Source organism: Mauremys reevesii, linkage group 6, assembly GCF_016161935.1.
Source record: "Mauremys reevesii isolate NIE-2019 linkage group 6, ASM1616193v1, whole genome shotgun sequence".
Taxonomy (NCBI): domain Eukaryota; kingdom Metazoa; phylum Chordata; order Testudines; family Geoemydidae; genus Mauremys; species Mauremys reevesii.
The window spans coordinates 67,279,021-67,303,106 of NC_052628.1; the positions used below are offsets into that span (position 1 = coordinate 67,279,021).

Below are 24,086 nucleotides of genomic sequence, written 5' to 3' on the forward strand. Positions count from 1 at the left end.
CGAGGAGGAGGCGGCAGCGTGGCGAGGAGAGTGATGAGGACATGGACACAGAATTCTCTCAAACCGCGAGCCCTGGCGCTTTGGAGATCATGGTGTTAATGGGGCAGGTTCATGCCGTGGAACGCCGATTCTGGGCCTGGGAAACAAGCACAGATTGGTGGGACCGCAGAGTGTTGCAGGTGTGGGACGATTCCTAGTGGCTGCGAAACTTTCGTATGTGTAGGGCCACTTTCATGGAACTTTGTGACTTGCTTTCCCCTGCCCTGAAGTGCCAGAATACCAAGATGAGAGCAGCCCTCACAGTTGAGAAGTGAGTGGTGATAGCCCTGTGGAAGCTTGCAATGCCAGACAGCTACCGGTCAGTCGGGAATCAATTTGGAGTGGGCAAATCTGCTGTGGGGGCTGCTGTGATGCAAGTAGCCAAAGCAATCACTGAGCTGCTGCTACCAAAGGTAGTGACTCTGGGACATGTGCGGGTCATATTGGATGGCTTTGCTGCAATGGTATTCCCTAACTGTGGTGGGGCGATAGATGGAACCCATATCCCTATCTTGGCACCGGAGCACCAGGGCAGCCAGTACATAAACCGCAAGGGGTACTTTTCAATGGTGCTGCAAGCAATGGTGGATCACAAGAGATGTTTCACCAACATCAATGTGGGATGGCCGGGAAGGGTTCATGACACTCGCCTCTTCAGGAACACTAATCTGTTAAGTAGCTGCAGCAAGGGATTTACTTCTCAGACCAGAAAATAACCGTTGGGGATGTTGAAATGCCTACGGTTATTCTGGGGGACCCAGCCTACCCCTTAATGCCATGGCTCATGAAGCCATACACAGGCAGCCTGGACAGTAGTCAGGAGCTGTTTAACTATAGGCTGAGCAAGTGCAGAATGGTGGTAGAATGTGCATTTGGATGTTTAAAGGGTCACTGGGGCACTTTACTCACTTGCTCATACCTCAGCCAAACCAGCATTCCCATTGTTATTGCTGCTTGCTGTGTGCTCCACAATCTCTGTGAGAGTAAGGGGGAGACATTTATGGTGGGGTGGGAGGTTGATGCAAATCGCCTGGACGCTGATTACGCGCAGCCAGACACCAGGGTGATTAGAAGAGCACACCAGGAAGCGCTGCGCATCAGAGAAGCTTTGAAAACCAGTTTCATCACTGGCCAGGCTACGGTGTGAGAGTTCTGTTTGTTTCTCCTTAATGAAAACCTGCCCCCTTGATTGATTCATTCCCTGTAAGCCACTCACCCTCCCCCCTTCGATCACAGCTTGCTTTCAGAGGAAATAAAGTCGCTATCATTTAAAAACCATGTATTCTTTATTAATTGATTATAAAAATAGGGAGAGAACTGACAAGGTAGCCTGTGTGGGGTGGGGGAGGAGGGAAGGAAAAGGCCACTTCAAAACTTGTTGAATTTACAGTCTTTTGCTTGGGCTGTCCACTGGGGTCGAGTGGCAGGGTGCACAGAGCCTCCTCCCCCCCACTTCCCCCCCCCCCCCGGTGTTCTTGGGCGTCTGGGTGAGGAGGCTATGGAACTTGAGGAGGGGGGAGGGCGGTTATACAGGGGCTGCAGCGGCACTCTGTGATCCTGCTGCCGTTCCTGAAGCTCCACCAGACCCTGGAGCATGTCCATTTGATCCCTCAGTAGTTCCAGCGTTGCATGCTGCCTCCTCTGATCTTCCTGCCGCCACCTCTCATCTCGAGCGTCCCTCCTGTCCTCACATTCATTGGACGCTTTCCTGTACTGTGATACTGTGTCCTTCCACTCATTCAAATGAGCTCTTTCACTGCAGGTCGACTGCATGATCTCAGAGAACATTTCATCTTACGTGCGTTTTTTTTTGCCGCCTTATCTGAGATAGCCTTCGGGATGGAGGAGGGAGGCTTGAAAAATTTGCAGCTGCGAGAGGGAAAAAAGGGAAAGAAGTGATACATTTTACAGAACAATGAGTATACTCTTTCATGGTGAACAACACTAGTCACAGTACATAGCACATGTGATTTCGGTACAAGGTGGCTTTGGTGTTAGAGGGCAACAGAATTCAGCTTGCATGCAGCCATGGTAAGCCATTGTCTATCAGCTTCTGCAACCTTCATAAAAGCAGCACCCTCCTTTCCCATACCAAGCAAAGCCCGCTGAGTGCTGTGGTTTTTGTGTTTAACGTGCAGCAGCAGAAACTTAACTAACACCCGCCCCCCCATCCAATTCTCCCTTTACCCCTCCCCCCACCGCATGGCTGGTATCAGGGAAAATCCCCGCTAGCCAAACGCAAACAGCTCAGCACCAATCCCGCCCCCCGCTTGGCTAACTGCAGAGAAGGATTTCTTTTCAGCCACAGGCAAACAGCCCCATAGGAACGGCCACCTCTGTCCCCTTAATTAAATTCCTGTATTTCAACCAGGTTATCATGAGCGATATCACTCTCCTGAGGATAACACAGAGAGATAAAGAACAGATGTTGCTTGAATGCCAGCAAACACCGGGACCATAAACTGCCAGGCTTTGTCATGCAGTGATACCAAATTACTTGCTATTAGTATGGTGTGGTAAAGTGTCCTACCATGGAGGACGGAATAAGGCTGCCCTGCCCAGAAACCTTCTGCAAAGGCTTTTCGAGTACCTCCAGGAGAGCTTCATGGAGATATCCCTGGAGGATTTCCGCCCCATCCCCAGACATGTTAATAGACTTTTCCAGTAGCTGTACTGGCTGCGAATACATCCCAAGTCCTCAGGGCAAATTAATCATTAAAAAACATTTGATTTTAAACCGTGTTTTATATTTACAAAGGTACACTCGCCAGAGGTCCCTTCTATGGCTTCATGGTATGGGATACCGCCTTGGGAGGGTTGGGAGGCTACTTCAGTCAGGCTGAGAAAAAGATCTGACTGTTGGGGAGAACAGTGTGCTGTGTGCAAGCTCATCCTCCTCCTCCTCATCTTCCTCGTCCACAAAATCCTCAGGTATGGCTGAGAGTACCCCCTCCGCAGAATCCACGGTCGGGGTGGGGTAGTGGTGGCGGCCCCCCGTAGAATTGCATGCAGCTTAGCGTAGAAGCAGCATGTCTGTGGCTCTGCACTGGACTGTCCGTTTGCTTTTTTGGTTTTCTGGTATGCTTGTCTGAGCTCCTTAACTTTCACGCGGCACTGTAGTGCGTCCCTATTGTGTCCTCTCTCCATCATGCCCTTGGAGACTTTTTCAAATGTTTTGGCATTCCATCTTTTGGAATGTAGTTCTGCTAGCATGGAATCGTCTCCCCATACAGCGATCAGATCCAGTACCTCCAGTATGGTCCATGCTGGAGCTCTTTTTCGATTCTCGGACTGCATGGTTACCTGCGCTGATGAGCTCTGCATGGTCACCTGTGTTGATCAGCTCTCCACGCTGGGCAAACAGGAAATGAAATTCAAAAGGCTTTTCCTGTCTACCTGGCCAGTGCATCCGAGTACAGATCGCTGTCCAGAGCAGTCACAATGGTGCACTGTGGGATAGCTCCCGGAGGCCACTACCATTGAATTGCGTCCACGCTAACCCTAATTCGAACCGGCAATGTTGATTTCAGCGCTACTCCCCTCGTCAGGGAGGAGTACAGAAATCGATTTTAAGAGCCCTTTATGTCAAAGTAAATGGCTTCGTTGTGTGGACGGGCGCTGCTAAATTTGACCTAAACTCATAGTGTAGACCAGGCCTTGAAAGGGCTTTCAGTTCATCACCTAAATCACTCACAGCAGTATCACATCACGTGTCAATACTGTCTCTAGTGCCCTGCATTGCTGGTGTAGGTCTTCTTCAGTATAGTGAGGAGTTTTGGAATATCATATACAACATCTCAAATATACTGCTGTGTTCCTTGGGCTGCATGAAATGTTCTTCATCTGACTGTATTGCACAATCTAGCACCTGGTTAAAGAATTCAACTTTGAATTGTTGTTTGGGGTCTCTTACGGGATTATCCCATGCCTTGTAATCAAAATGGCGTCTTCTTTGGTGACTCTTGTATTCTTGAGTGGATGGGAAAATAGCACCCATCCAGTGTGAAGTTCCTCTGCCAACTTCTGTGCACTCTTCAGAACGTTTTGAAATCCCTCATCTGACCAGTAAGACTGTAGATATGACTTTGCTTTGTCCAGTTGTTTCATTGTTCCAGATACATCAAGGTCAACACCTTGGAGTCTCTTGCTTACAACATTTATTTCAAACAGTATGTCATGCCACAACCCTAATCCACATAGAAATTTGAAATTATGTATGTTTCTGGTGATTCCATTTCCCTCTGCCACTGTTTTCCCACGAACAGTTCCTGTCATAGCATTATCCTCCATAATGCTATGACATATGGCAACATCTATCTTCCCAATTTGGTGTTTGATAGGCTTTATCGCCTCCACTCAACTTTCCCATCGTGTGGCACTCAGTGGTTTCAGTGTCAGAGAGGATGTTCCATGATGTTTCTTCAAAATTTGCCATCGATAAGTTGATGCAGAGAAAAATACATAGATGCTTTGAATTACATTAAAAAATTCAGCAGTCTCACTAGAAGCTGATGCTGCATCACGACCACCAAGTTCAATGAATGAGAACTGCTTGGGACAAAAAAGCTCGAGGGTTTAACTCTTGGATCCGTGTCTACACTCCTCTGTTCTTTCCTCTCATGTTGGAACCATTATCGTAGCCTTGACCTCTCATGTCAGCTATCACAATTCCCATATCTTCCAGCTTTTTAAGAAGCACATTTGTCATACCAGCTCCTATAGTATCATCAATGTCAATACATTCTAGAAAATGCTCTCTGACAGTCACCATTGCAGGGACATTTTCACTAGGTTCTGTTGTTGTTACAAAACGCACCATTACAGTAATTTGTTCCATATGTCTGGTGTGCAATCCAGAATAACAGAGTAATATCTTGCTGACTTCAGATCTGCCACAATCTTCTGTTTGACTTTTGTTGCCATTTTGTGATCTCATTTTGAATTGTTTTTCCAAGGTAGTGACTCCTCTTAGATGCTCCTGGAGTACAGCATCAAACTCAGCCATCAGCTCCACAATTTTAAGGAAGTTTCCATTGTTTGGCACATACAGCTGATCTTAAGTGCCACGCAGTGCTAGGTTTTGGGTAGCAAGCATTCTCACAGTGGCAATGAGCCTTTTCAGAACATTTTGCCAGTAAAGAGACTCTGATGCAATCTTCTCTTGATGCTGATCATCTATTGTGGCCTTTAGCCTTAGTCTCATCTCAAGTTCTTTCCACCTATGGAATGCTCTCTGCTGATTTGCTGCCTTCTCATGGCATGCCAGATTTCTAGCCAGATTTTTTCCAGTCCTTTGTTCGTTTAGAACCCAGTGTGGCTGGAATATTAGACTGGAAGAGTTCAGAACAAAAACGGAATGCAGCATTCTGGGTTTTTGAGTCCATAAGCCGTGGCCTCTCCACTTTGTCAACATTGGGGATTTCATGCCAGTAATGTATTGGATGAAAACTTCTATTTTCACTCTCTTTGGGGAACATGAAGTTTTTCACTTGCAGTGGCCCATGCAGCACAAGGAAGTTCCTCAGGCTACTGCTCAAGTGGGTCCACAGTCCTGGATCATCTAGACTTAAGGAACTAAACTCAGCAGCAGCTGTTTCTTGTGCTTCTACCACACTCTTCTCTGATCTACACTTTTCTTCAGGAATGTGCATGGTTACATCCATTTGAGATGGAGATATGGATGCTGCAGTAGCTGCCAGGTCACCTGCACTCTGACTAACTGGAAGATCAGGCATATCCTCACTGGGGCCGGAAGGCTCACTGTGAACATTTGTGTCTATGTATCTCAGGAGATCTCCTTCCTGCTTAGGTAGAAAAGCTTCCTTTGCTTTCTTTCTTTTTCTGAATGCTGCCCCAGAGGGGCGTTTTCTTCTTTCACTCATGACTGCTGTTCTGTGCCAACTATAGTGGCTCTCAACAATCAATTGAAGGAGACAAATAAGCAGGCTGGTAGCAGGGCCTGAGTGAGGGAAGATACCAGCGTCTTAAGGGCCTTACTGGCTCCTACTACTTCAGTTGACTGCCTATTCTCCTCAAGTGGGTTTAAGGAAGCTGCAGGAAACAGGAAGCTCCCTGAGAAGCTGGTGTTAATCAGTCCAGGCTCCTGGAGGTGCTAGAGAAGTACATAAGAGGCTTCTTCTCCTCTCTCTCCCTACAGCTCCTGCTGATTTCTGTTATTCCCTCTCACCTTTTCTCCTGCCTGCCTGTTATGTCTCTTGTGCCCTCCTTCCTCCAGCACGGCACTCCACCATCTCTGTGCATCTAGAACAGAGAGAATACATGTGCACCAGCAGCAGACACAATTTTCTACACTCTGGGTCCTACTGGTGCCCCCTCCACAGTCTGGCACCTGAGGCGGCCGCCTCAGTTTGTCTCATGGTAAGGCCAGCCCTGCCTTTTGCTCTTGGTATCTGACTCAGATGATGAAAATAAACGTGTATCGGTCCCTTTGGATCGTTATTAAGCAGAACCCGTCATCAGCGTGGACACGTCCTCTGGAATAGTGGTTGAAGCATCAAGGGACATATGAATCTTTAGCGCATATGGCATGTAAATAACTTGCAACGCCAGCTACAGCAGTGCCATGTGAATGCCTGTTCTCACTTTTAGATGACTTTGTAAACAAGAAGCAGGCAGCATGATCTTCTGCAAATGTAAACAAACTTGTTTGTCTGAACGATTGGCTGAACAAGAGGTAGGACTGATTGGACTTGTAGGCTCTGGAGTTTTACATTGTTTTATTTTTGAATGCAGGTTTTTAATGTACATAATTCTACATTTGTAAATTCAACTTGCATGATAGAGATTGCACCACAGTACTTGTATTAGGTGAATTGAAAAATACTATTTCTTTTGATTTTTACAGTGCAAATATTTGTAATCATAAATATGAAATTAGCACTGTACACTTTGTATTGTGTTGTAATTGAAATCAATATATTTGAAAATGTAGCAAACATACAAAAAAATTAAATAAATGATATTCTGTTATTGTTTAATAGCGTGATTAATCGCAGTGAATTTTTTTAATTGCTTGACAGCCCAAATAGAAATATATTGCGGAGAAACCAAAGGAAAAAATTGAAATTTCGTGTAAAGGATATAAAGTTAAAAGAGCATTCCTATATTCATACAGATTAAGGGAACACTTGAAGATTAATTAAAAATCATGCTCAAAGTATCAGTAAGACCCAAGTGAAGTGATTATCGGTATAAAAATAGACATCTATAATGTCAGTAATACTGTTCATCGTGTTAGTATTTCTCATATTAGAGAGAGAGAAGGTAGGTGAGCTAATATCTTTTGTAGGACCAACTTCTCTTGGTGGAAGATACAAACTTTGGGCTTCACAGAGCTCTTCGTGTCTGAGGAATGTAATCAGAGTGTATAAGCTAAATACAAGGTGGGACAGATAGTTATACATAAGGGGCTCATACATGATGTAGGAGACCACTGAAAATGAAATGGGCAATTAAGGGTTAGGAAGCAGAGAAGTGTATTAGAATTGTTGTCATCAGTCTTAAAACCAATGTCTCTGAGTCCCTGGTTTTAGTGTCTAGCAGAGTTCTGAATTTAAGTTCCCATGCTTGTCTTCTGAAGGTGTGGTGCAGGTTACCTTTGAGGACACGGACTGAGAGGTCAGATATGGAGTGATCACTTTGTGAAAATTGTTCACTCATGAGTGACATGATATTTTTGTCTTTTATCATTTTGCTGTGAGAGTTCGTTTGGGAGTGTAGTGATTGTCTGGTTTCACCCATATAGTTGTTAGGGCATTTAATGCGCTGGATGAGGTACGCCACTTGTGATAGGCATGTGTAGGACCCATGAATCTTGAAAGGTGTGTTATTGTGTAGTATTGATTATTGTAGCAGTGGCAATATGTCTGCAGGTTTTGCATCTGCTCTGGCAGGGTCTAGTGCCACTTTAAGTTGGTGTACCCTGGTCTGTGGGGAGCTTCTAACGATTAGCTAGGTGAGGTTGGGGGAGTTTTTTGAAGGCCAAAAGAGAGAAGATTTCTTTTGGTATAGGGCCTCCATCAAGTATGGGTTGTAATTGTTTGATGATACCCCATATGGGTTCCAATATGGGGTGGGTGGTGAAAACTAGGGGTGTTTGGTCAGCGGGTTGTTGTTGTTTTTTTCTATGTTGAAGCAGGTTGTCCTAGGGTATTTGGGTGGCCCATTCTACGATGCGATCTACTTCTCTGGTGGAGTGTTCTTGTCTGGTGAAGGTGGTTTTAAGTTTGATAAGGTATGAATACCAGACTTTCGCCTTGGAGCAAATTCTGTAGTATTTTAGTACCTGGGTGTACATAACAGATTACTTGGTGTGTCTGGGTTAATTACTGGATCTATGTAAGTGTGGTGATCTGGGATTTTCTTGGATATAGCCCTTCTGTAACGTTCCATTGTTGAAGCTGATCATGTCATCCAGGAAGTTGATGCTAATGTGGGAGTGTTCTAGAGAGTTTGATGGGTGGTTGGTAGTTGTTGAAGTTGTGGTGGAAATGTAAGATGGCATTTAGGTCTCTCTCCAGAGGATGAAAATATCATCAATGTGTCTCAGGTATATCATTGGTTCCGTAGTACATTTTTCCAGAAATACTTCTTGAGATAGACCATGAAGAGGTTTGCCTACTGGGGAGCCATCTCCTAGTACCCAGGGCTGTTCCCATCGCTTGGACAAAGAGTTTGTTGCTGAATGTAAAATTGTGATGGGTGAGGATGAAATGGATGAGTTTGGTGATGTGTTTAGGGAGGATTTCCTAGTGTTGTACATTTATCTTGTAGGTATTTGAGGCAGGCAGCGATGCTGTCATGGTGAGGGATGTTGATGTATAGGAAGGTGACATCCATGGTGGCAAGAATGGTTTTCTGGGGGAGGTTGTTAATACTGCGAAGTTTCTGGAGGAAATAGCAATTAATGTAAAGATACAGTGTGTAGTTTCGTCCACTGGGGAGTGTCCAGTCAACTGATTCATTTTTCCTCATGATCATCAGTGGGAATGTGCTTATTGTGGGGTGGTTTCATCATTGTTGTGAAAAAATTCCTCGATGTGGAGTCGGCAGAAGAATTCTTCTAGTTCTCCACTTGTTAGTATGGTATCAAGTTCTGCGGTGGGGCAGAAGTTCAGTCCCTTGGAGAGTGAAGATACTTCAGTTCTTTTTGGGTGATCTTTATTGATTGACTATGTTGGAGTGTCGTATCGTGTCTCTGTGGTGGGTCCTGGTGTCTTGGTTTTTCTCAGAGGTGGTCTGTTAGTTGTGGAGTTACTGTAGTTGTTTCCGTGTTTTGTTTTTGTATTGGATGGCTGTCATTGAGTTATTTGATAGTTGTTTTGGGTTTCCTGCAAGATCTCCAGGTAGGTTTCCTGGATTTTTATTTCTTCCAGTGTGTTGGCGCATGTGTTGGGCTCTTTTTTAAGAAGGTCCCTTTGGAGTATATAAGATGCAGAAGATAATTCCTCAGTTTTTCTGAGGTTCTTCTGCAGAGCTGTTCAGCATATTTGGAGTTGTATGTAGTAGTCAAAGGGTTAGAGATGGTGAGTCCTCTGGGGATGATATTTTATTTCTTGCATCTGCTCAGGAAGCAAATGTTGCTATTCAGTCTGGCTACTTACTTTGGGCTTGCTTCATGTTGTGAAATTTCTCTTTTAATACTTAGTGTTTTGTTTAATGTTATCTCAATTTTCTCATATGATTTCCAGTAATATAAACACTGCCTGAACATTTTTTGCCTTCTCCTTATCTTTATAATCTAAATCGCTTCAACATATTTTTACTCAGATCCTGATGAATATCCCACAATATTTTACAGTTCGGCATGGACACAGGTGAAAAAGTATAATTTCTCTAAGCTTTGTTCAGTGATTCTTTGTCTGTTAGACTAACCTATTTCAGACTTGGACCAGTATGTGAACGAAACAGGATTCCAGACTTCTTTATTGCCTTTATTAGTAGTAGCAGTAAACATAAGCATTTATATTATGGTAGCACTTAAAAGCCATAATTGGGATTTAGGGGCCCAATTATGGCAGACGCTGTACATACATATATAAGACATAGGCGCCGATTCCATGGGTGCTCTGGGGCTGGAGCACCTACAGGAAAAAAAAATGGTAGATGATGAGCATCCATCGGCAGCCCCCCCCATCAGCTCCTCCCCCTCAATCCTAGTGCCTCTCGCCCACCGTGATCAGCTGTTCCGTGGCATACAGGAGGCGCTTGGGGTGGGGGGTGAGGGTAGAGCGTGCTCAGGGGAGGGGGGTGGGAAGAAGCAAGGCAGGGGTGCAGCGGAGTGGGAAGAAGCGAGGCGGGGGTTGTGCACCCCCAGCACATTAGAAAGTCAGATAAGATACAGTAGAACCTCAGAGTTACGAACACCACAGGAATGGAGGTTGTTCGTAACTCTGAACAAAATGTTCGTAACTCTGAACTGCTTTCAAAAATGGAGGTTGTTCGTAACTCTGAACAAAATGTTCGTAACTCTGAACTGCTTTCAAAAGTTTACAACTGAACATTGACTTAATACAGCTTTGAGACTTTAAAACACAGAAGAAAAATACTGCTTTCCCTTTATCTTTTTAGTAGTTTACATTTAACACAGGATTGTACCGTATATGATTTATTTATTTTTAAATCTTTGCTGCTGCTTGATTGCGTATTTCCAGTTCCAAATGAGGTGTATGGTTGACTGGTCAGTTTGTAACTCTGGTGTTCATAACTCTGCGGTTCTGCTGTAACACTTTTCCACTCATACTTTCAAACAATAAAGAGGAAAGGATGGTCTGGTATTTAAATGACTGCACCAAGAGTAACATGATATGGGTTTAATTCGTGGTTCTGTCACAGATTTTTTGTGTTGAATTTGGACAAATCATTTAATTTTTCCATTTCTCCATCTGTAAAATGGAGATGTTTCCCTATTGCACAAGGTACTGTACAGATACATTTTTTAATGTTTGTGAGGTATACAAATACTACTGTGATGAAAGCCATATAAGTACCTAGTTAAATATTTCCATTACAGTCTACTAGATTATTTATTTTGCAAGTTTTGTTGCAACTGTTTGTGGCAGAAGTTGCCTCAAATCCTGAAAGGTCTGAATTTTTTTTTTCTTTTATGGACCCATTTTCTCCCATTGCTTTTGTGTAATAACTTACTAATAGCACTTAAACCCAATTTTGGGGCAGTTTCAATCATACATAGAATCATAGTAGAAATAAAATAATCTCTTCGGGTTATCCATTCCATCACTCTACCAATGCAAGATTGTTCCCGACAATATATTTTTAAAATGTTTTTAGTATTATTAAGAAAATTCTTCTGCTCCAATAGAGGGATGATTATCTCCCTGCCTAATGTTGTGGTGTTGCATCTGTTGGTGCAGTCTAAAATTACATTGGCCTTTTCCTCTGCCATATTGCTTAGAAGATTCATGCTAAATACTGTCCACTATTTACTAACTTTGTCTCCCACTAAATACCAATGTTTAGGGTAATTTTTTGACAGATTTATTAGTCTGCATGTTTCCAAGATGAATATCATTTTGTGATTTATTTTTTCTCCCCACATTTCTAAAACCTCTGGGTTTCTTTGTATTATTACTCTAGTTGCATTGGTATTTACAACTCTTCTCAATTTAGTATCACAGTACTCCTTACTTCCACTTTCAGATCATTAATGAAGATGCTAAGTAAGATTGTGTATAATGCTGATCCCTGCAGTAACTACTAGATTACACAAAGCTCTTCCGCTTTTAATACACTAATATAACTTTCACTCAGGTGTCATGATCAGTTTCTCTTTTTGCAGCCATCCAATTTCCATTAGACAGGAAAATCCTATTTAATAAGCTTCAGGTTCTGGATACACTCCATTATTATTGAGTTAATTATATAATCCTCCAAATGTTAAAGTCAAATATATTATTTTGTTATTGAGCTTACATGTGAATGTTTTCTGGCTTTGACAGTTTTTTGGTTCATTATATATCTTTCACTCATTGTTTCTTGAATATGACAACTACAGTACATATCTTGCTCTACAACATAACTTTAATGCAGTGTGTGTATTTTGCAGCATGTAATTTTTAGGTACTTTAAACTATCCCACTTAGTAAGCATGAAAATTACACTAAGGGGAAGTGGGGGATACCTAGGAAACAAATCAACTTAATTGCTATCAAAGGTTTTAATAAAATGTCACTGAAACAACCCAAAGAACTAGCACCAAATCATCCTTCAACCTTTTTCTTAGATTGTAGACTCTTTGGGGGCAGAGACTGTCTCTTTATTTTGTGTTTATACAGTGACTAGGATAATGGGGCTCTATAAGTCAACAAACTTGGATGTTGTAGGACCAGTGATAGGCACCATGTTTCATAGTCAAGAGCCTACTTCTTGAAAATTTCCTGCTTCCAGCTCCCAGACTTTTAAGTATGGGGTCTTTTAGGTTGAGTGCTTGAACTGATAACCAGCTGCAGCTCTGGTCCCAGCTGCTGCTCTACTCCTCGCTGTGGCTGCAGCCCCGGCTGTGGCTTCACTCCTGGCCACGACCCCAGCCACAGTTGAGACCACAGCTCCCAGCCCTGGCTCTGGCCCCAGCTCCCACAAGGCACTGACAGGTTCCATTACAGGTAACGGGGGCGCAACAAAAAAAGTGTGGGGACCACTGTTCTAAACTAACTAGAATCCATATCACATAGAGCTTTATTGGTCAAAAACATCAACTTGAATTGCATCTGGAAATGAATTTGTAGCATGAATTGGATCACAGGTGTCATTTTCTCCCTTAAAGAAACCATGCTAAGCTACAAGCCACTGCATTCCGCAATAAGTGAAGCTTATGGCCCATAGGGCTAGCTTCACATAAAGCATAATTGCAGTTACTAAACCGGAAGTGACAACACCATTTAAAGATTGTTTTGGAACTAACAGGGTTGCTAGATTTATGTACCTTTTCATTTTTTTTAAAAAAGGCAAGAAAAAAACTTAATTGAACGGGCAGATATTAACTCTGGCATCTCATCTAGATGTTTGATCAAACATCACCTCTCTTTTATCTTGATTGATCTTCATCTAAACATCAGTCTCAACTAGAGGCTAGTAAGAGAGCCTGCTGTGTCTTGCTGGTGTTAGTGGAAGAGGATGCATCATCAACACTGGTATAGTATTACAACCCAAACTGCCTCACTCACCTATTTTTACTGCTGTTGCTGCCTCCACCACCACCACAGCAGCTGCTCCCAGGAGCCCTAGTCAAGGACCAGGACCACATTGTGCTAGGCACTGTACACAGACAGGACATTAAGACAGTCCCTGCATAAGAGCTAACAATCTAAGAATAAAACAGAAGACAGCAGATGGATAGAGACAGAGAGATTGGGAAGTACAGGGAATCAGGAAGATATTGGTCAGTATGCTGGACAGTGGTCTCAGAACACTGGCAGCCTACCCAGGGTTGTTTTTCGTAGATATGGCAGAGGAGAGTTTTATAGAGTAATTTGAAGGATAATGATATCTTTGCAAAGAACCTCCCAAGCATGAGATCAGTGTGGGAGAAAGCACAAAAGTGCTTATTTGAAAATTTAAGAAGGGTTGATGGATGCTGGCATCATGGGCCAGTCAGAAGCAAGCACAGATAGCTCCATAGCAAATGAGAGCAAGGATGGTGACTATTAAGGGACTTGAAAGTGAAGATAATCAGCTTACGTTTGATGCAATAGAAAAGGGGGGGTCAGAGGAAGGATTCAAAGAAGGGGGTGATGTGGTCAAAGCAGTGTGCTTAAGAAAATTATTTTTGCAGCAGCATTCTGAATAGATATGATTGGGCCAAGAAAGCATTTGAGAGAGCTTGGAAGAGAATTTTAGTTGTGTGGATGGATAAGAAAGGCTGTGTCTTAAAGGTGTTAAGCAGAAAGAATTTACAAGATTTAGACATAGCATGCATGTGAGGACCTAGAGAGAGGTCTGTGTCAAAATCAATGCCCAGTTGACAGGCCTGAGTAAAGTGATCAAAAATGAGGTGGCAAGCAGGGTTTGGGTGAGGGTTTAGGAGCTCTGTTTTAGCCGTGTTGAGTTTAGCAGAAGCTAAATATCCATGAGGAAGTGTCAGTCAGGCTCAGAGTTTAGTTTTGACAGACAGAGAGAGACAGGACTGCAGTAAAGAGGTACATCTGTGAATTATCTGCATAAATGTAGTAGTGTAATTTGCGTTTGTGGATGATATTGCCTTAAGGTGAAAAGGGAGAAAAGAAGATGACCAAGGACAGAGCCTTGTGTTACCCCCACAGAAAGTTGGAGGAGGAATGAGGAGGATCCTCCAAAGCAGTGGTTCTCAAAGCCAGTCCACCGCTTATTCAGGGAAAGCCCCTGGTGAACCGCAGCCAGTGGGAGCCTCGATCGGCTGAACCTGCGGATGCGTCAGGTAAACAAATCGGCCTGGCCTGCCAGGGGCTTTCCCTGTACAAGCAGCGGACAAGCTTTGAGAACCACTCCTCCAAAGGACATGCTGAAGGAGCAATTAGAGATGTAAGAGAACTTGGAGCGGACAGTCACAGAAGTCAAAGGAGGACAAGATTTCAAGAAGAGCTTTACTTTGTAAAAGACACAGGTCCCTGTGAACACTTGGAATGGGAGTGGGGAACAGCATAGAACTCTACCTACAATGTTAATCCACAGAAGAGAACCCTTACAACAGACAAACACATCCGTAAATCCTCTCATTCCTCCCAAGAGAAAAAAATGGAGCCATTCATATGCCACTCCAGTTCTTGGTTGAGTCCTTTTATTAGATATTGGATCAATTTGTTGTTGCTCTTTAGTTATATTTTTGTATATGCACTTAGAGATGCATGATAAGCTCACTTATAAACATTACAAATAAATTAATGCATTATTTCCATTTTCATCTCTTCACAATTAAAACCTGCTTACAAGTGAAAAAAAAAGTCTCATTATACTCTGGCCCCTACTAGATGTCTGTCTACATCAGAAAACCACTGTTCATTTTGGCATAGTGGTTAGTCACTTCACAAAAGGTGTCTAAGACTAGACATAAGAATGGCTATACTGGGTCAGACCAATGGTCCATCTAGCCCAGTATCTTGTCTTTCAACAGTGGCCAGTGCCAGGTGCTTCAGAGAGAATGAACACAACAGGCAATCCTCAAGTGATCCATCCTCGGTTGTCCACTCCTAGCTTCTGATGAAGAAAAGCCAGGGACACCCAGAGCATGGTGGTGTATCCATGCTCATCCTGGCTAATAGCCATTGAGGGAGCTGTCCTCCATGAACTTATCTAGTTCTTTTTTTAACCCTGTTCTAGTCTTGGCCTTCGCAGCATCTCCTGGCAAAGAGTTCCACAAGTTGACTGTGCGGTGTGTGAAGAAGTGCTTCCTTTTGTTTGTTTTAAACCTGCTGCCTAGTAATTTCATTTGGGTAACACTTAGTTCTTGTTTTATGTGAAAAAGTAAATTGCATTTCCTTATTCACTTTCTGCACATCAGTCAAGATTTTATAGACCTCTGTCATATCCCTCTTTAGTGGTCTCTTTTCCAAGCTGAAAAGGCCCAGTCTTATTAATCTCTCCTCATACAGAAGTTGTTCCATACCTCTCATCATTTTAGTTATCCTTCTCTGTATCTTTCTCAATTCCAGTATATCTTTTTTGAGATGGGGCATCCAGATCTGTACCCAGTATTCAAGATGTGGATTTATAGAGGCATTATGATATTTTCTGTCTTATCTATCCCTTTCCTAATGGTTCCTAACACTCTGTTATATTTTTTGACTACTGCTGCACACTGAGCAGATATTTTCAGAGAACTATCCACAATGACTCCAAGATCTTTCTTGAGAAGTAACAGCTAATTTAGACCCCATAATTTTGTATGTATAATTGGGATTATGTTTTCTAATGTGCATTACTTTGCATTTATCAACCTTGAATTTCATCTACCATTTTGTTACCCAGTCACCTAGTCTTGTGAGATCCCTTTGTAACTCTTCACAATCTGCTTTGGTCTTAACTATCTTGAGTAATTTTGTATCATCTGCAAATGTTGCCACTTCACTATTTACCCCCTTTTTCTTGATCATTTATGAATATGTTGAACAATATAGGTCCCAGTACAGAGCCCTGGGGAACACAACTATTTACCTTTTTCCATTCTGAAATTTATTTATTCCTACCCATTGTTTCCTATATTTTAACCAGTTACTGATCTCTGAGAAGACATTCTCTCTTATCCCATGACTGCTTACTTTCCTTAAGCCTTTGGTGAGGGGCCTTGTCAAAGGCTTTCTGAAAGTTTAAGTGTACTATATCCCCTGAATCACCCTTGTCCACATGTTTGACCCCCTCAAAGAATTCTAATAGATTGGAGAGGCATGATTTCCCTTTACAAAGCCATGTTCTCTCTTCCCCAGCAAACTAGCAGAAGAAATACAAATTAGAATATAGATATACTACAGTAACTAAGCTCTGTGTGAGAAAATTTGTACAGCATTAACCAGTGCTACTAATCCTACTTGTTTGTGCTTCTCTGGTCACATTTTTAATGCTATTTTTCCCTGTTTTTTATAGTAAAACTAAGGGGAAATATTAAGTAGAAATTAATGTGGGTGTCTATAACTAAGCTGTTCAGTATTTTGGAACAAAATTTAATCATGCGATCCAGGGTGCAATTTTAGTTCTGCTCATGTTTTTCTGAACATCTGAGAACTTTATACCAAAAAACAAAACAAAAAACAAAATCCCAAGAAAACAAAAAAATACCAGCTTTGATCTTATAGTTGATTTGAGTTTGTATGTTTGTCTTGACTCTTTCATACCTAGTGTGATTTCAGTGGAATAGTTGAGTTTTGTATCTAGACTCAGCTGAGTTCACAAATTCATCAGATAAAGGCTGATTAAAAAAGACAAATTCTGAGCATGTCATGAGGACTCTTCATTTCTGGCCTAAAAAAAGATTAAGGAAAACCACCTGTCTTTCATAATCTGTTCTTTGTGCCTGATCTTTTCCCAAACCCTTTTGTTTCTTTTTCTCTCCTGCTGATAATAGCTCACCTTAACTGATCACTCTCCTTATAATGTGTATGGTAACACCCATTGTTTCATGTTCTCTGTGTATATATATATCTTCCTACTGTATTTTCCACTGCATGCATCTGATGAAGTGGGGCTGTAGCCCACGAAAGCTTATGCTCAAATAAATTTATTAGTCTCTAAGGTGCCACAAGTACTCCTGTTCTTTTTGCGGATACAGACTAACACGGCTGCTACTCTGAAACCTGTCATTGGACAGTGCAAGCTCATTATTTAGTTTGCCACTTTGTCAAAGGAAAGTGGACATGTGCCAGCTTTTGTAATCTGAGCTGGGATTCCCCCAAGCACTTGAAACAAACACACACTGTTTTAGGTAAAATATAAAACAGATTTATTAACTACAGAAAGATAGATTTTAAGTGATTATATATAGCAGGCATAGAGATCAGAGTTGCTTACATCAGAATAAACTCAGTCTAAATTCTACAGACTAAGCAAGATTTGACTCAAGCAGTCTCTCACCCTAATAGATGTTACAGGCAGTTCACAGTTCTCAGTACACAGGCTGGATTCCCTTCCCAGCCTACAACCAATGCCCCTGTTCCAAGTCTTTGTCTTCCAGATAACCTTCCAGGTGTTGAGGTGCAGAGGGGAGAGGCCAAGTGATTGTCACTGTCCCTCTTTTATACTTTCTTCCAGTTTCTAGAAAGATTCTTGGTGTGATGTGGCAGGTAAGGCATCTATAACTGTGTATGTGCCCTCCTCAAGAAGTCTTTGGGATAATGGATTCTTCTTGATGGGCCATCAACGCCTGTCTGGCCAGTGATAGTTGCCCCTTTGTTGCTACTGAAAGGCCCCAGCTGTGGGTATGTCCCAACCTCACAACATATTTCAGTAACACATATAGCAATACTTCATAACTTCACTTTCAATGATAGTACATACAATTCAACAGGATATTAAAGTCCAACAGATCAAAACTTTTAAAATAATACCTCACAAGGCATGCAAAACATATCATAAACATATGACAGTGGTGAACATAGGAGATCCAGGGTGCTACTTTGAGGTGTGTCACATATATACATTTAAAAAAACAGATCAAATATTAGAAAGCAAGGGGCACTAATGCTTGCAAAACTTAAAATTAAGCTACAGGTATGTAAAACTAGGTTTTTAAAAAGTCTACACTCAAAACTATTTCATTGTTTCAAAACAAGAAACAAGATTATAGATTATAACATTTTACCTAAAACTTCATTAAAAGGACTTTAACAAAGCTATACTGAGCTAAAACTGCAGTAGAAACTATTTAGTTTTAAGTATCAGAGGGGTAGCTGTTAGTTAGTTAGTCTGGATCTGTAAAAGCAGCAAAGAGTCCTGTGGCACCTTATAGACTAACAGACGTTTTGGAGCATGAGCTTTTGTGGGTGAATACCCACTTCGTCGGATGCATGCATATTTAGTTTTAGTTAGGGGTATATTGTACAAGTCATGGACAGGTCACAGGCTGTGAATTTTTGTTTACTGCCCATGACCTGTCCATGACTTACTAAAAATACCCATGATTAAAATGTAGCCTTATTCATAAGCACCAGAAAAATTATCAGGCAGTCCTTCCAAATGTTCCAGTTCCATTCTTATGAGTAAGCAGAATATGGACATTTACAAAAATGCTTCAGTCAGAAAAAAGATATTTCCAAATATTTCAGTATTCTGTGTGCTCACAGTAAGAAGTCATACAGAGTGGAGTAACAGTATGATGTGACACCCACAACTGGTCACAGGCTAATTAGTTACAAACTGGACATTTTATAGCCGCAACAGAATACCTTTAAATAATAATGTAACACCCATTTTGGGAGGATGAAAATGTTTTCTCGACCCTAAAACTGTGAGAGAGATCTGGTTTTAGTGTCCGTTAATATCAGACTGTTACTCTTGAGTTCTTTTGAAGTTTGTGTGTATTTTTTTGCCTAGTTTCCTATTGTTACTACTTAGCAAGACTTCTGTATTTAACACTGTCTTACTGCCTTTGGCCTGCTCTACACTAGGAGGTTATGTCGAATTTAGCAGCGTTAAATCGAATTAACCTTGCACCCGTCCACACAACGAAGCTATTTAGTTCGACATACAGGTCTCTTTAGTTCGATTTCTGTACTCCTCCCCGACGAGGGGAGTAGCGCTAAATTCTACATGGCCATGTTGAATTAGGCTAGGTGTGGATGGAATTCGACGTTAATAGCTCCGGGAGCTATCCCACACTGCACCACTCTGTTGACGCTCTGGACAGCAGTCCGAGCTCGGATGCTCTGACCAGCCACACAGGAAATGCCCCGGGAAAATTTGAATTCCTTTTCCTGTCTGGCCAGTTTGAATCTCGTTTCCTGTTTGGACATCGTGGCAAGCTCAGCAGCACTGGCAGCGATGCAGAGAACTCCAGCAGAGGTGTCCATGCAATCTCAGAATAGAAAGAGGGCCCCAGCATGGACTGACCGGGAAGTCTTGGATCTGATCGCTGTGTGGGGCGATGAGACTGTGCTTTCGGAGCTGCGCTCCAAAAAACGGAATGCAAAGACATACGAGAAGGTCTCCAAAGCCATGACAGACAGAGGATACAGCCAGGATGCAACGCAGTGCCGCGTGAAAATCAAGGACCTGAGACAAGGCTACCAAAAGATCAAAGCGGCAAACAGAGGCTCCGGATCCCAGCCCCAGACATGCCGCTTCTACGAGGCACTGCATTCCATTCTAGGTGCGGCCGCCGCCACCACTACCCCACCACTGACCGTGGACTCTGACGATGGGATAATGTCGACGGCCGGTTCCTCGGAGATGTTCGCGGACGGGGAAGATGAGGAAGCAGATGAGGAGGACGAGGCAGTCGACAGCGCTTACAATGCTGATTTCCCCGACAGCCAGGATCTCTTCATCACCCTCACTGAGATCCCCTACCAACCCTCCCCAGCCGTTAACCCGGACCCTGAATCAGGGGAAGGATCAGTCGGTACGTGCTTTAAACTTGTAAACATTTATTTTTAACAGAGCAGGAATATTAACTATGTGAAAAGAAGGTCAATATATATATGGGGATAGAACAGAAATCCTCTTGGGAGATCTCCACGAAGCTCTCCTGGAGGTAATCGAAAAGCCTCCACAGGAGGTTCCTGGGGAGAGCGGCCTTATTGGGTCCTCCATGGTAGGACACTTTTCCGCGCCAGGCTATCAGCAGGTACACTGGGAGCATTGCCTCGACGAGCATGGCGGCATAGGCCCCTGGTTTGTGCTGGCTTTCACGCAGCATGCGGTCTCTATCTCTGTCAGTGATCCTCTTCAGGGTGATCTCCCTCAGGGCATCCTGCTTTGAATTAAGGGAATGTTAGTATTGGGAATGCTTGACTGTTCCTTTACATTACAATAAGCGTCGGTTTACAGCCACGTGGTGGAGGCGGTAGAGGGGCAGCATACAGGGATCTTTCCCGGGGACAGCCGCGAGGGGGTGGAACAGGGGTAGAGTTCATGCTTTCCGGATTGCCGGCAGCAGGAACTTACAAACGCTATGACCATTGCTTTGAGCGTGAAAGGAGGGCACTGCTATACATTAAGGTTTAAGCAGCCAAAAGTCTACGGCTTACCATGTGTGCCTGCTCCACGAATTCTGCTGTCCTGCCCCGCTTGTCTGATCTCCAGTGCAAGACCCCAGGCAATGAATGCGAAGGCCGAAAATTCGAACTTGTCCTGAGTGCGCATGAGATAGGTGCTGTGCACGGTCTTGTTCACAGAGACAGACTAGACTATGTTCATTGTTCGCAAAAATGTATCTTTGTAAGGAATTCACTCCCTTTTTCCCATCACACAGCTGCGACTGTTTCCCGACCTGCCCCGGCATCCCCCTCACAGAGGCTGGCGCAGATTAGGCGGCAAAAGAAAAGGACACGGGACGAGATGTTCTCTGAACTTATGGGCTGCTCCCGAGCCGAGGTGGCACAGCAGACCCAGTGGAGGGAGAACATGTACCAGCGCTCACGCAGTGAACGGGAGGACAGGTGGCGGCAGGAGGACCAGCAGGTGACTCAAACGCTGCTTGGACTAATGAGGGAGCAAACGGACACGCTCCGGCGCCTTGTGGATGTTCTGCAGGACCGCAGGCAGGAGGACAGAGCCCCACTGCAGTGTATCTGTAACCGCCCTCCCCCGCCACAAAGTCCCATACCCCCCTCACCCAAAGTAACAAGAAGGAGGTGCGCCAGGGGCCATGGAAACTGTCACTCCACCCCTGCACAGTGCTCAATTACAGGAAGGCTCTCATTCCCTAAATTTTGAGAAGTCCTTTCCTTCCTGCCTCACCCAATCCCCCATCCCAGTTTCATCCCCTAACTGTCTAGGTGATAATAAAAAAGACTTTTCTGTTAATTACTATTTCTGTCATGTTCTTTTAGAGGAGCCTGTGTTTCAAGGGGGGAAGGGGGTTGGTAATTGGACAGGTCAGTCACCTTTACGAGGGTACAGACACGGGGGCAGGTTCAGCAGCAGGTCACACACACAGTGCAGTCTCTAGGCACCCTGGTCAGTCTGGGAGGTTGTTTTCATGTTCTGTTTTGGGGGTGCTATGTGACTTTGTGGCGGGGGAGGGTGGTCAGAGATCTTATGCAGCAGTCCTTATCCTGGATCACAGAGCCACGCAGCAGCTGATCTGTAACCGTCCTCCCCCGCCACAAAGTCACATAGCCCCCAGAGAAGGAGGGGTGGCAGGCTCCGTTGAAACAACTAGTCCGCCACCGCGCACCGCTCTAGGAGCAGGAGCCTGTCATTCCTCGAGTTTAGAAGCGGTCTTTGCAGCACTACACACCCTACCCACCACAGTCTGCATCCCAGTTTTAACCCTTTACCGCGAAATCAGTACTAAAGAAAACGGTGTTTATTAACAAAGTTCCATGTATTTTATTTTTAAACATGTGTTGGAAGGGGGTGAATGGGGTATGTAACTGCAGAGGATAGTCAACATTAACTGGGTAAAGAAACGGGGGCAGGTTCAGCTTCTCTGTAAACAAACTTTAATAGTCACAGGTTACCCTGCTCACTGAGGAACCTAGCTTTCAAAGCCTCCCAGATGCACAGCGCTTCCCACTGGGCTCTTCTAATCGCACGGCTGTCTGGCTGGGCGTAATCAGCAGCCAGGCTATTTGCCTCAACCTCCCATCCCGCCATAAAGGTCTCCCCCTTGCTCTCACAGAGATTGTGGAGCACACAGCAAGCTGCAATAACAATGGGGATATTGGTTTCGATGAGATCCGAGCGAGTCAGTAAGCTTCGCCATCTCCCCTTGAGACGTCCGAAAGCACACTCCACCACCATTCTGCACTTGCTCAGCCGGTAGTTGAAGAGCTCCTTGTCACTGTCCAGGGCGCCTATATAGGGCTTCATGAGCCAGGGCATTAGCGGGTAGGCTGGGTCCCTGAGGATCACTGTAGGCATCTCCACATCCCCAACAGTTATTTTGTGGTCCGGGAAGAAAGTACCTTCCTGCAGGCGTCTAAATAGACCAGAGTTCCTGAAAACATGCGCGTCATGAACCTTGCCCGGCCATCCGACGTTGATGTTGGTAAAACGTCCCCTATGGTCCACCAGTGCTTGCAGCACCATTGAAAAGTAGCCCTTTCGGTTAATATACTGGCTGGCCTGGTGGTCCGGTCCCAGGATAGGGATGTGAGTTCCATCTATAGCCCCACCGCAGTTTGGGAATCCCATTGCGGCGAAGCCATCTATGATGACCTGAACGTTTCCCAGGGTCACTACCTTTGAGAGCAGTAGCTCAACGATTGCGTTGGCAACTTGCATCACAGCAACCCTTACGGTAGATTTGCCCACGCCAAAGTGGTTCGCTACTGACCGGTAGCTGTCTGGCGTTGCAAGTATGGCCACTCGCTTCTGCACAGTCAGGGCTGCTCGCATCCGGGTGTCCTGGCGCTTCAGGGCAGGGGACAGCAACTCACAGAGTTCAAGGAAAGTGCCCTTACGCATCCTAAAGTTTCGCAGCCACTGTGATTCATCCCAGACCTGCAGCACTATGCGGTCCCACCAGTCCGTGCTTGTTTCCCGGGCCCAGAATCGCCGTTCCAGAGCATGAACGTGACCCATTGCCACCATGATCTCCGCGGCGTGGGATCCCGTGCTTTGTGAGAGGTCTGTGCCACTCTGACACTTCATGTCCTCACCGCGCTGCCGGAGCCTCCTCGCCCGATTTCTCAGCAGCTGACTGTGGAAGAGGTGGACGATAAGGTGCGAGGAGTTGACAACGGCCATAAGTGCAGCGATGATCGCAGTGGGCTCCATGCTCGCAGTGCTGTGGCATCCGTGCTGTCACTGACCAGAAAAGTGCGCAAACAGATTTCCCGCCGGCGCTTTCAGGGAGGGAGGGCGGGAGTGACGGTTGAATGACGACAGTCGACACACATTTTCCCCCAGCAGGCATTGGGGGCTCGACCCAGAATTCCAATGGGCAGCAGGGACTGCGGGAACTGTGGGATAGCTACCCACAGTGCACCGCTTCCAATGTCGACGCTTGCCCCGTTAGTGTGGACTCTCAAAGTCGAATTACTGTCCTTAGTGTGGATACACACGTTCGACTTTGTAAGGTCGGTTCCACAAATTCGAGTTAAGTAAAATCGAACTACTCTGGTAGTGTAGACATACCCTTTGATTATGCAAATTGGTGTTTCTGAAGTCAGTTTTCAGTAATGTGAAAGTAATTGTGATAGGGCTAACACAGGATCGTAGTAGTACACATAGTTTGACCAAAGAATGGCTAATAAATAATACATGGAAGTTATTCAACGTTTTACAGGCTGAAAACACTCTGCAAATGTAAATCCTCGCAACACCTCTGTATAGGATAGCTATGTATTTAGTTTTATCCATATTTTACAAACAGGGCATCTAAGACAGGTGACGTAACTTTCTCAAAACTACATGATACAGCAATGACAGCAGAAGGA

At 44.1% G+C, this 24,086-nt stretch overlaps 1 protein-coding gene across 8 annotated transcripts in view; it reads left to right on the forward strand.

The window, feature by feature from the left end:
* Positions 1–24,086, forward strand: part of APC (APC regulator of WNT signaling pathway) — a 202,775-nt gene that overhangs the window by 108,982 nt on the left and 69,707 nt on the right. The window lies entirely within an intron of this gene.